Source organism: Equus caballus, chromosome 7, assembly GCF_041296265.1.
Source record: "Equus caballus isolate H_3958 breed thoroughbred chromosome 7, TB-T2T, whole genome shotgun sequence".
Taxonomy (NCBI): domain Eukaryota; kingdom Metazoa; phylum Chordata; class Mammalia; order Perissodactyla; family Equidae; genus Equus; species Equus caballus.
This window is the reverse complement of record NC_091690.1, coordinates 37649704-37661989: the sequence shown is the minus strand read 5'-3', so window position 1 is coordinate 37661989 and position 12286 is coordinate 37649704.

The following is a 12286-nucleotide window of genomic DNA, read 5'->3' as shown; positions in this document are numbered from 1 at the left end:
TTACAAAATCACGATAATAGTTGCCTCACAGGTCTATTTTGAGGATCAATGAAATAATTCATGGTAAGTGATAGAACAGTGCTTAACATGTAGTAAACGCTCCAGAAAGGTTTTGCCTTTCCCATTTTACCTTGCTTTTACTGGGAAACTAGGCAAGATCAGAGGGTTCAAGACAGAGCTCGTTCTCTACAGAATCCCACTATCGATCCTTAGAGAGCTTTCCTTGGTGGCTGAGGCGGTAAGCTTATGTTTCCCAACACTCACTGATTGGCTGGTCTTGGCTCTAAGAGGGGAGAAGGTTTGAGTGTGCATGTGTTTAAAAACCTCTCTGGGTAGGCCTTCCTGGTGGCTCCCTAACAAGTGTACAATAAATGCTTGTGTGTTCATTTTAGTCCAGTTCCCAGCAGACCATTTTTTTGCGTCAGAAGGTATAACACAGTAGTGCCACAATTGACAGTAATTAGCCCCCTATGATGCAACTCAGCCAAAGGTCTCAGAAGTGAATGGGCCATGGAAACGAGGAAGCCCCCACTGGGCCTGGGGCCTGGCCTTTGGAAGAGGATGTTGCACAGCCAAGCTGTGTTATAAAAGAGGCAGTGTGTGTGTTGGGGTGCTGTGAGGAGTGAGGCTCAGTTCTTCTGCTTCCTCTTCCGAGCTCCCATTTTGCACACGCAGATTTGCCATGAAGGATGATGAAGCCATTAAAATGTGAGAGCCATAATTTTCCTCTCTACTAACTCTCATGCATGACTGTTGCTCAAACTAGAATTTAGATTATCTTATTGAAGTCATATGCTACCTTTGAGAGAACATAGACCAGCTTGTACACATGGAGGCCGCTCACTTGTCAGACCCCCATTCTAAACAGAGCTTCAGGTTCAAGTCTTAATCCCTTGCCCCCTTGCACTTGGACCTTGGAGAGCTTTTTGGAAGTCAGAGATTCCATTTCAAGCCCTAAGAAAGTGATTAATGAATGTTTCATTCAGAGTTCTAAGCTGGGAGATGCAAGAGACTGCAAATGAGGTTTTGAAAACCCTGCATTCAAAGTATGTTGTTGATATTGAAAGAGACTTGCTTCGCAAAGAAGCAGCCCCCAGGGGAAGGTGGAGTGTGAGCTGGTATGATCTGAACACAGGTGACAAGGAAACTGCTCTCCGGGTGACCTCACTGGTGTGCTCTCCCACAGTCCATTCCAGACAGGTGACCGACCTGTGAGTCAGGCTCGCCTGGGTAGGAGGTAGCTGATATAGAGACTACACCTATTCCTGTAACCTGACAGCCTTGACCCTTGGCCTCTGAGGGGTTATTCCATCTGGGGACAAAGCAGCCTTTGTCCTTATAAGCTGCCCACAGGTTGTAAGGAAGGAATATATTCCTTTCCTCTCCTACCACCTGCCATGCAGGGTGTAGAGCTCGTGGATTTTCTCTAGGCCACCGACTTCTTTTTTTAATCTCAGCTCAGACTTCCTTGAGTTTCAGATTAACTATACCTGGTTCATGACTCTGCTTTCACGAATAATTCACTTTGTCTTTTTCTCTTTCTTTTTTCCTGCTTTTTCTCTCTAAATCCTCCCAGTATATAGCTGTATATTTTAGTTGTGTGTCCTTCTAGTTGTGGCATGTGGGAAGCAGCCTCAGCATGGCCTGATGAGCAGTGCTGTGTCCGAGCCCAAGATCTGACCCAGAGAAACCCGGGGCTGCCAAAGCGGAGTGCATGAACCTAACCACTGGGCCAAGGGGCCAGCCCCTCACTTTGCCTTTTTAAGAGTGAACTCCTAGAGCCCATTGTGACAATTCCTAAGCCGGTAGGCAGTGATATATTTCTGGGGCTTTTTCATCCTGCCAAGTACTCTTTACTCTCTGAACTTCAAAATTCCATCTCAGGGGCTTAATTTTCTTTTTTGAATCCAAACTTGGACTTCAGAAGTAGGCAGACCTAAGGTTGATTTGGAGGACCTTTGAGGCGTAACAACTTGTCTGAACCACCATTCCTCTTTTTCAAATGGGATAATACCTACTTCATAGAGCTGTTACATTGATCAAATGGAATAATGTAATAGAGTGCCTTTTAAAGGACCTGATACATAGCAAATGCTCGATAAGCATTAGTTTCCTTTCTTTGATCTATTCCATAAGGTGGAGAGTCCCCACAAATACTTTAATTTTTTAAAATAATATTAGTTTTATTTATTTTTTGAAAAGTTGTGTATTCACTGAAAATTTAGATAACACTGAAAAATATTCAGAAGATAATAAAAAATCACCTTATATTCTTCACTATTGAAATTTCAGTATAAATTATCTCAGAATTTCTATACATACACATACATTTGATACTAAACATGCTTTTTTATTCAGGTAAAATTTACATACAGCAACATGCACAGATCTTAATTGTTCAATTTGACAAATCTGTGTAAGCAACACCTCAGAAAATTTGCATCTTTACCCCCTGTAGGCAATCACTATTCTTATTTCTAGTACCATAGGCCAGTTTTGCTAGTTCTTGAACTTCATAATTCATGAGGCATTGGGTAGAGTACTGAGAAAGATTTTGCATCAGTCATGGAACAAAATTAGCCCTAGACTAAATACTGTTCTACTCCTGCCTAATGAAGCTTAAAAGCAAGACTCAAAAGGGTCAAACTATTTCCAAGTAACTTCACTCAAGGATATTTTTAGGGATATAAAAATATCCAGCAGGGACCAGCTCCATAGCCGAGTGGTTAAGTTCGTGTGCTCTGCTTTGGTGGCCCAGGGTTTCACTGGTTCAGATCCTGGCTGTGGACATGGCACCACTCATTAGGCCACACTGAGGTAGTGTCCCACATGCCACAAATAGAAGGACCCACAACGAAACTATACAACTATGTACTGGGGGGATTTGGGGAGAAAAAGCAGAAAATGAAAAAGAAGATTGGCAACAGTTGTTAGCTCAGGTGCCAATCTTTAAAAAAAACAATCCAGCAAATCCAGTGTATGGCATCCAATAAAAAATTACCAGGCATACCAAAAAGCAGAAAAATATGACCCATAATGAGAGGAAAAAACCAGTTAGTTGAAAATTTCCCAGAAATAACACAGATAATGGAATTAGTACACAAGGATGTTAAAAGAGAGTAACAATTTCACATGTTCAAATATCTCTAGGAAAGACTGAACATGGTGAGTAGAGATATGGAACATATTAAAAAAAGACCCAAGTCAAACTTCTAGAGTTGAAAGTTATGAATGAGATGAAAGATACACTGGATGGGATTGATGGCAGATTTAACACTGCAGAAGAAAAAATTAGTGAACTTGAAGGCATAGCAATAGAAACTATCCAAAATAAAGAACGTAGAAAAGAAAGACTGAGTGGAAAATGAGCAGAGTGTCAGTGAGCTATGGGACAACTTTGTGTCTGAATAAGCATGTAACTGGAGTCCCCAAAGGGGCAGGAACTGTGATAGAAAAAAATATTAGGAGAATCACTAATGACTGAAATTGTTCCAAATTTGACTAAAAGTATAAACTCACAGATCCAAGTGGTAGAAGCCTAACAAACCCCAAGCCCATGAAACTTGCAAAACAATTTTATGCCAAAGCACATCATAATCAATTGCTCAAAACCAGAAGAAATCTTAAAGGTAACTGGAGAAGAAAGACATTACATATGGAAGACAAAAACTAGGAAAGGCAGCAGATTGCTCATTAGGAACAATGCAAGCAAGAGCACCATGCACAACATCTTCAAAGTACAGAAAGAAAAACATCAGTTAACCTAGAATTCTATACCCAGTTAAAATATCTTACCAAAAAGCAAAGGCAAAACAAAGACTTTTTCACATACAAAATACTGAAGGATTTTTATCACCAGGCAAGCTGCACAATAAGAAATCATAAAGTATATCCTTCAAGCAGAAGGAAAATGATGCCAGATGGAAATCTGGTTACACACAATAGAATTAAGAGCTTTAGAAATGGCAATTATGTGGGGAAATATAAAAGACTTTTTCCTTATTATTTAAATATCCTTAAAAGAAAATTTATTGTCTAAAGTACACATAAAAACAATAAAGTGTGGATTCATTACCTATAGAAATAAAATCTATGACAACAGGAGTGCAAAGTTCTGGAGACAGAACGGAAGCATATTGTTATGATTTTTTTAATACATGTAAAGTGTATTATGTTACTTGAAGGCTGACTGTGATAAGTTCGAGACATACTCTATAAACCCCAAATCAATCATTAAAATAATACAACAAAAGAGACAAAATGAAATAATAAAATATATGCAATTAATGTAAAAGAGAGTATAAAGAGAGGGGAAAGGGAACAAAAACAGATGGAACAAACAGAAAAAAATAGCCAGCTGGTAAATTTAAAACCAACCATATACATAACCATATTTTTCTGACAGAGCTGTCAGAGTGATGAAAAGAAAGACCCGGGGCTGGCCCGGTGGTGTAGTGGTTAAGTTCGTGCACTCTGCTTCGGTGGCCAGAGTTTCACTGGTTTGGATCCTGGGCACCGACCTACACACCACTCATCAAGCTACATTGTGGCAGCATCCCACACACAAAATAGAGGAAGATTAGAACAGACGTTAGCTCAGGGACAATATTCCTCACCAAGGAAAAAAAAAGAAAAGAAAGACTCAACTATATGTTACCTACAACGATGCACTTCAGATATAAAGATACAAATAAGTTAAAGCTAAAAGATGGTATACAATGTTAATACTAGTCAAATTAAAGCCAGAGTGGCTATATTAATATCAAAAAAGGTGGATTTTAGAAGGAAGAATATTACCAGGGATAAAGAGGGTCATTTAATAATGATAAAGTGGTCAATTCACCAAGACGATATAACAATCCTGAGTGTTTACGCACCTAATAACTGAGCTTCACTACACGAGACGAAAACCGATAAACTAAGGGGAGGAGCAAGCAAATCCACAGTTACAGTCAAAGATTTCAATCCTTGACAGAAAATATAGACAGAAAGGCAGCAGGTATCTAGAGGTTTGAATGCCACTATTAGTCAAATTGACTTAATTGCCAGTTGTAAAGCACTGCACCCAACAACAGCAGAATACACTTTCTGTTCAAGTATCAGGGAAAGATTAAAGATTTACTAAGATAGACCACATGTGTTATAAAACAAATTTAATAAATTTAGAAAGATTCAAGTCAGAAAATCTGTTGTATAACCACACGGAATTAAAGTAGAAATTGATATCAGAAGATAGCTGAAAAATCTCCAAGTAGTCCCAAGCTAATGTTCATAAATAACTCATGGGTCATAGAATGAAGAGAGAAATTGCAAAGTATTTTGAACTGAATGAAAATGGAAACAACGCTAAAAAATGTGGATTCAAGTAGTACTTAAGGACACATTTATAGCACAAAAGGCATTATATTAGAAAAGAAAAAAGGCCTTGAATCAGTGAACTCAGCTTCCACCTTAAGAAACTGGGAAAAGAAAAGCAAATGAAACCTAAAAGAAGTCAAAGGAAAAACACAGAAAGATCAGAGCCAAAATCAATGAACTAGAAGATAGAAAAACAATAGAGAAAAATCCATGAAATCAAGAGATGGTTCTTTGAGAAGAGCATTAAATTAAAATCAGTAACCTTCTATTGAGAACTGAGCAGGAAAAAAAAAGATGTGAATTGCTGGTATCAGGAATGAGAAAGTTGGTGTAGCTAGTTTCTAAAGATACTAAAATATAGTAAGGAATAACAGAGTATGTACGTTATGATGCTATCTATATAAAACTATAGAAAAAAGCGAATTATTCAATACCGGGAGCAAGCAGATCAGCAGTTGCTGGGGTGAGGGGGAGGGAGGAATGCAAGACGAAGGGGCACAAAGGAGCGTTTAGGGTTGATTAAATATTTGTTGTTTTGATTGTGGTGATGGTCTCGTGAATATATACATATCTCAAAGCAGATCAAATTGTACACTGTACTCACGTGCAGTTTAGAGTACTTTAATTATGCCTCGATGAAGTGTCTTTGTAACGTTATTGGTGGCTGATTAGCTCAGTTGGTTGATGTCCAGCGTCCATGAGGCCAAGACCATGAGCTTGAGTTATTCTTAGGCCAGTTGGCTTCTCTATTTCCAGCAGCAACAGGATGTCCCTCTGTTTTTCCAAAGGTCATCAAATTAAAGTGTGAATGGCTCAGGGAAACCCATAACCTCTACAAGGAAAAAATAACTTCTCCAAGTAAATTGTTTATAGGCAACGGATCTTAGCAGACCCTTAGTTTATAGTGGAGAGCACTGTATTTTCTTTTTTCTAAAAATGCTTTCTAAATAATCCCACTTAATTCTGAATTTCACTTTATCTCCTAACACTAAAGACCTAATTGATTGACACATTAAGACTAAAGATCTACGTAATTATCACTCACAAAAGTAAACTCATACCTCTTTTCATGTCATTTCTTTGTGTCTAAATATCTTTTCTCTCTCTTCCTCCATCTTCATAAAATTTAAATAGATTCACTGAGGTATAATTGTCATGTAATAAATTATACAAATTAAAATGTATAATTTTATAGAGTTTGGCATATTGTACACTGGGGAAACCTCACCACATTAAAGCTAAGGAATACATTCATTACCCTGAAGTTTCCTCAAACCTGTGTACCCCATTCCTCCCACGCCCCCATCTCTTGTCCTCAGGTGACTGTTAATCTGTTTTCTGTCACTGTACATTACGTTGCCCTTTCTAGAATTTTGTATAAATGGAATCACATACTATGGATTCTTTTTTTGTCTGCCTTCTTTCTCTCAGCGTAACAATTTTGAGATTCATTCATGTTGTTGCATTCATCAACAATTTATTTTTTATTGCTTCCTAGTATCCTATTGTATAGATTCACCACAATTTGCTTATCCAGTCATTTGTTGATGTATATTTGGGTTGTCTATAATTTTTGGCCATTAACAAATACAATCACGTGTTGTTTAACAGTGGGGATACGTTCTGAGAAATGTGTCACTAGGCGATTTTGTCGTTGTGTGAACATCACAGAGTGTACTTACACAAACCTAGATAGTATGGCCTCCTACACACCTAGGCTAGTACTAATCTTATGGGACCACTATCATAGATGTGGTTCATCATTGACTGAAACCTTGTTATGCGACACGTGACTGAAGACGTTGGGAACATTCATGTAAAAGTCTTTGTATGGACATATGTGTTTATTTTTCTTGAGTAAACACCTAGGAGTGGAATGGCTAGGTAATGTGGTAGATGTATGTTTAATTTTTGTTTTTTTAAATCAATTTTTTTAATATAAGGAGTTAATTTTTTAGAGCAGTTTTAGGTTTACGACAAACTTGAGAGGAAGGTACAGTGATTTCCCACATACTCCCTGCCCCTACACATGCATAGGCTCTCCCATTGTGAACATTGCTCACCAGAAAAGTACAATTTTTACCAAGGATGAACCTACATTGACACATCTAATCACCCAAAGTCCAAAGTTTATCTTAGGGTTTGCTCTTGGTGGTGTACATTCTATGGGTTTGGAAAACGTATAATGACATCTATTCATCAATATAATATTATACAGAGTATTTACACTGTCCTAAAAATCCTCTGTGCCCTGCTTATTCAGCTCCCTCCAGCCTTAACCCCTGACAACCATTGATCTTATTGTTACCATAGTTTTGTCTTTTCCAGAATGTCATATAGTTAAATTCATAGAGTATGTAGCCTTCTCAGATTGGCTTCTTTCACTTAGAAATACACATTTAAGGTTCCTTTATGTCTGTTTTATGGCTTGATAGCTCACTTATTCTTAGTACTGAATAATATTCCATCGTCTATATGTACCAGTTTATTTATCTGTTCATCTACTGCAAGGCATCTTGGTTGCTTTTATGTTTTGGCAGTTATGAATAAATCTGTGATGAACAACGGTGCAGGTTTTTCTATGGACATAAGTTTTCAACTCCTTTGGGTAAACATCAAGGAGAATGATTGTTGGATCATGTAGTAAGAGTTTATTTAGTTTTGTAAGAAACTGTCAAACCGTCTTCCAAGTGGTTGTCCCATTTTGCATTCCCACCAGCAATGAATGAGAGTTCCTGTTGCTCCACGTCTTCACCAGCATTTGGTGTTGTCAGCGTTCTGAATTTTGGCCATCCTAATATCTGTGTAGTGGTATTTCATTTTTGTTTTAATTCTCATTTGATGCAAACAATTTAAATTTTCATTTAATGACATATGATGTGGAGCATCTCATTGTATGCTTATTTGCCATCTGTATATCATCTTTGGTGAGGTGTCTTAAGGTCTTTAGTCCATTTTTTAATCTGGTTATTTGTTTTCTTATTGTTGAGTTTTAAGAGTTCTTTGTATATTTCGGATAACAGTCCTTTTCAGATGTGTGTTTTGCAAATATTTTCTCCAAGTCTGTGGCTTGTCTTCTCATTCTCTTGATATTGTCTATTGTAGAGCACAAGATATTTTTCTCTTCATTAAAAAAAAATTTATTTTTTTAATTAAGGTATGAGTGACATAATTTTAATGTCCATTATACCTCAGTTGTTTTTTTTAACGTGAGTGCTTTGCAATTTTCAAATGGCTGTCACATCATCTCATTCTTTTTTTTCTGTCTGCTTTTTGGTGCGGAAGATTGGCCCTGAGCTAACATCTGATGCCAATCTTCCTCTTTTTTTTATTCCCTAAAACCTCAGTACATAGTTGTATATCCTAGTTGTAGGTCATTCTAGTTCTTCTATGTGGGACGCCTCCACAGCATGGCTTGAGGAGAGGTGCTAGGTCCACGCCCAGGATCCGAACCGGTGAACCCCAGGCCACTGAAGCAGAGCATGCTGACTTAACCACTTGGCCATGGGGCCAGCCCCTATACCCTCAGTTTTTAATTTTAAGGAAGTCTAGCTTATCAATTATTTCCTTCATGGAGCATGCCTTTGGTGCTGTGTCTAAAGAGGCATCACCATATCCAAGGTCATCTAGGTTTTTTCTTATATTATCTTCCAGGAGTTTTATAGTTTTGCCTTTTACATTTAGGTCTATGATCCATTTTGAATTAATTTGTGGAAGGTGTAAGATCTATGTCTAGATTCATCTTTTTCATGTGGATGCCCTGTTGTTCCAGCACCATTTGTTGAAGAGACTACCTTTGCTCCATTGTATTGCCTTTGTTCTTTGGTCAAGGATCGGTTGACTATATGCATGGGGATGTATTTCTGTGCTCTCGAGTCTGTTCCGTTCATCTATTTGTTGGTTTGCCAATGTCACAATGTCTTCATTATTATAGCTCTATAAGCAAGTCTTAAAGCTGGGTAGCATCAGTCCTCCCACCTTGGTCTTCTCCTTCAATGTTGTGTTGACTATGCTGGCTTTTTTGTCTTTAAATGAACTTTTTATTTTAGAATAGATTTAGTTTTACAGAAAAGTTGCAAAGATAGTGCAGTGATTTTTCATATGCCGCACACCCAGCTTTTTCTGTTATTAGCATCTTGCATTAGAATGGTACATTTTTCAATTAGTGAATGAATATTGATACATTATTACTAACCGAAGTCCATATTTTACTCAAATTACCTTAGTTTTTACCCAATATCTTTTTTCTGATCCAGGATCCTTTCCAGCTTACCATATTACAGGTCTCTGTAGCTCCTCTTGGCTGTGATGATTTCTCAGACTTTGTTTTTGATAACCTTGATTGTTTTGAGGAGTACTAATAAGTATTTTGGAGAATGTCATTCAGTTGGGGTTTGCCTGATTTTTTCTCATGATTAAATTGGGGTTATACATTCTTGGGAGGTATGTTCACTTTTTAAAAGACTTCTGTCACATTTTTGATGGTCTTTAGACCGTATTACCTTCTCACCAGCAGTGCTGGAGAGTTCTGTTCACTTCTCACCCTCATCAACTCGTGATATGGTCAGACTGTGCATTTCTGTGTGTAGTGGGTGTGATGACATATCACTGTGGTGTAAAGTTGCATTTCTCTAATGACTAGTGTTATTCAGCATTTCTTCATATGCTGATGGTAATTTATATATTTTCTGTAAAGTGTTCAAATCTTATTACGTAGTTTGTCCTCCTATTGAGCTTTAAGGGTCCGTAATATGTTTTGGATACAAGTTTGGTGTGTTTTTTTTTTTTTGTCAAATATATGTTCTGTGAATATTTTCTTGCAGTCTGTGACTTGCCTTTTCGTTTTCTTAATGGTATCTTTTGAAGAGTATATTTTTTTTATTTTGATAATTCTCTATTAATTTTCTCTTTTATAGTTTAGGCTTTTGGTATGTATCAAAGAAAATGTTTCCAGGGCTGGCCTGATGGCATAGTGGTTAAGTTCACGGACTCTGCTTCGGCAGCCCAGGGTTTGCAGGTTTGGATCCTGGGTGTGGACCTACATACTGCTCATCAAGCCGTACTGTGGTGGCATCCCACATACAAAAAGTAGAAGAAGATTGGCACAGATGTTAGCTTGGGGACAATCTTCCTCAAGCAACAAGAGGAAGATTGGCAACAAAGGTTAGCTCAGGGGCAATCTTTCTCACCAAAAAAAAAAAAAAGAAAAGAAAACATTGCTTAACAAAAAGATTTGCTACTATGTTGACTTACAAAAGTTCTACATTATTAAATTTTCCATTTAGGTGTTTGATTTGTTTGAGTGAATCCTTGTGTTTAGTTGAATATAGATCAAGCAGTTGTTTTCATACAGATAAGCAGTTGTCCCACCACCACTTGTTGAAAAGATTTATCCATACAGTTTTAATATATTTGTCAAAAATAAATTGAATAAATAAATGATTCTATTTTTGAACCCTCATTCTATTCCACTGATCCATATGTTTATTTTTTTCACCAATACCAAACTATTTTGGTTATTGCAGTTTTGCAGTAAATTTTGAAATTAGGTAGCTAAGTCCTCCAACTTATTGCTTGTTTTTAGTAAAAATTGCTTTGATCCCTTCCATTTCCATACAAACTTTAGAATGTACATGTCGATTTCTACAAAAGAGCCTGATGCAATTTTGATTGATATTGCCTCTAAGCTATAGATTAATTTGGGAAGAATTACTCTCTGAACAATATTTCATTTTCCTACTCAAGTGCATTGGATACTTTACTGTTTATTTTGGTCCTCTTAATTTCTCTTAGGAATATTTTATTCTTTTCAGTATAGAGCTCCTGGGCATCTTTTATAAGATTTATTGTTAAGTATTTTATATTTCATGGCAATACCGTAAATGGAACTTAAGAAATATTTATTTTCCATTGTTTGCTGTTAGTGTATGTTTGTCTGTTGACCACATATACATAGTCAATTCCATAATTTGAGTGTAATGTTTTTGGTGCCTAATTCTTTTTGTTAGCTTTTACATATCGTGCACAAGAGTACTAGTTCCTAACACTTGACATAGGTTTGCCTATCTGATGCCACTGTCAGGATCCACAGTTACAGCGGGGTACCTGTTAAGCGCTCCACCTGCCTCACTTTCCCATGCATTATTCCATTTTCTTACATGACATTAATTTGAATAACATCTTTGAAATTTTTGGCAATAAAACTTACGTAGCTCTTAATTCCTCATCTGTGAAAATCAGAATAATAGTAGTTAGCATTTGTTTGGAACTCTTGCTATACGCAAAGCAATGTGCTAAGCAGTTTGTATGCTTATCTTAAAATAATAGTACTCATATTCCAGGGCTGCTATGAAGATTAAAATAGACAGTGTAAGGCACAAAATCTGCCTCCTGGTACAAAATGAGTATTAAGTAAGTGATTAAGTATTAACTAATAATATGAGTCTACTATTACTACTATTATGTTTTATTTTTCCAGTCACATTGATGTTATTGGAATCGATCATTTCATCACAATTACATACAATGCTGTGATATTTATCTTTACATATGTATAACTTTGCACATCTGCAGCTACTTCCTGAGGCAAAACTCTTACAAGTGGAGTTATTGTTTTTTAAAAATTTTGTTGTTGTTGTTGAGATATAATTGACATATATTAGTTTCAGGTGTACAATGTAGTGGTTTAATATTTGTATATATCGTGAAATGATCATCACAATGTCTAGTTAACATCCATCACCACACAATGGAATTATTGCTGAGACTCCTTTAGTTGCAAGTAATAAGAGACATCTTGGGATCTCCTAGGGAAAATATATATTTTGTGGATTCAGGGTGAGTGATGGGCCTCTGTGACTGTCAGGAAGGCAGCTGGAACTCTGAATGTTCCAGAACCAAGGACTGGAAAATCATCAGAACGTCCTCT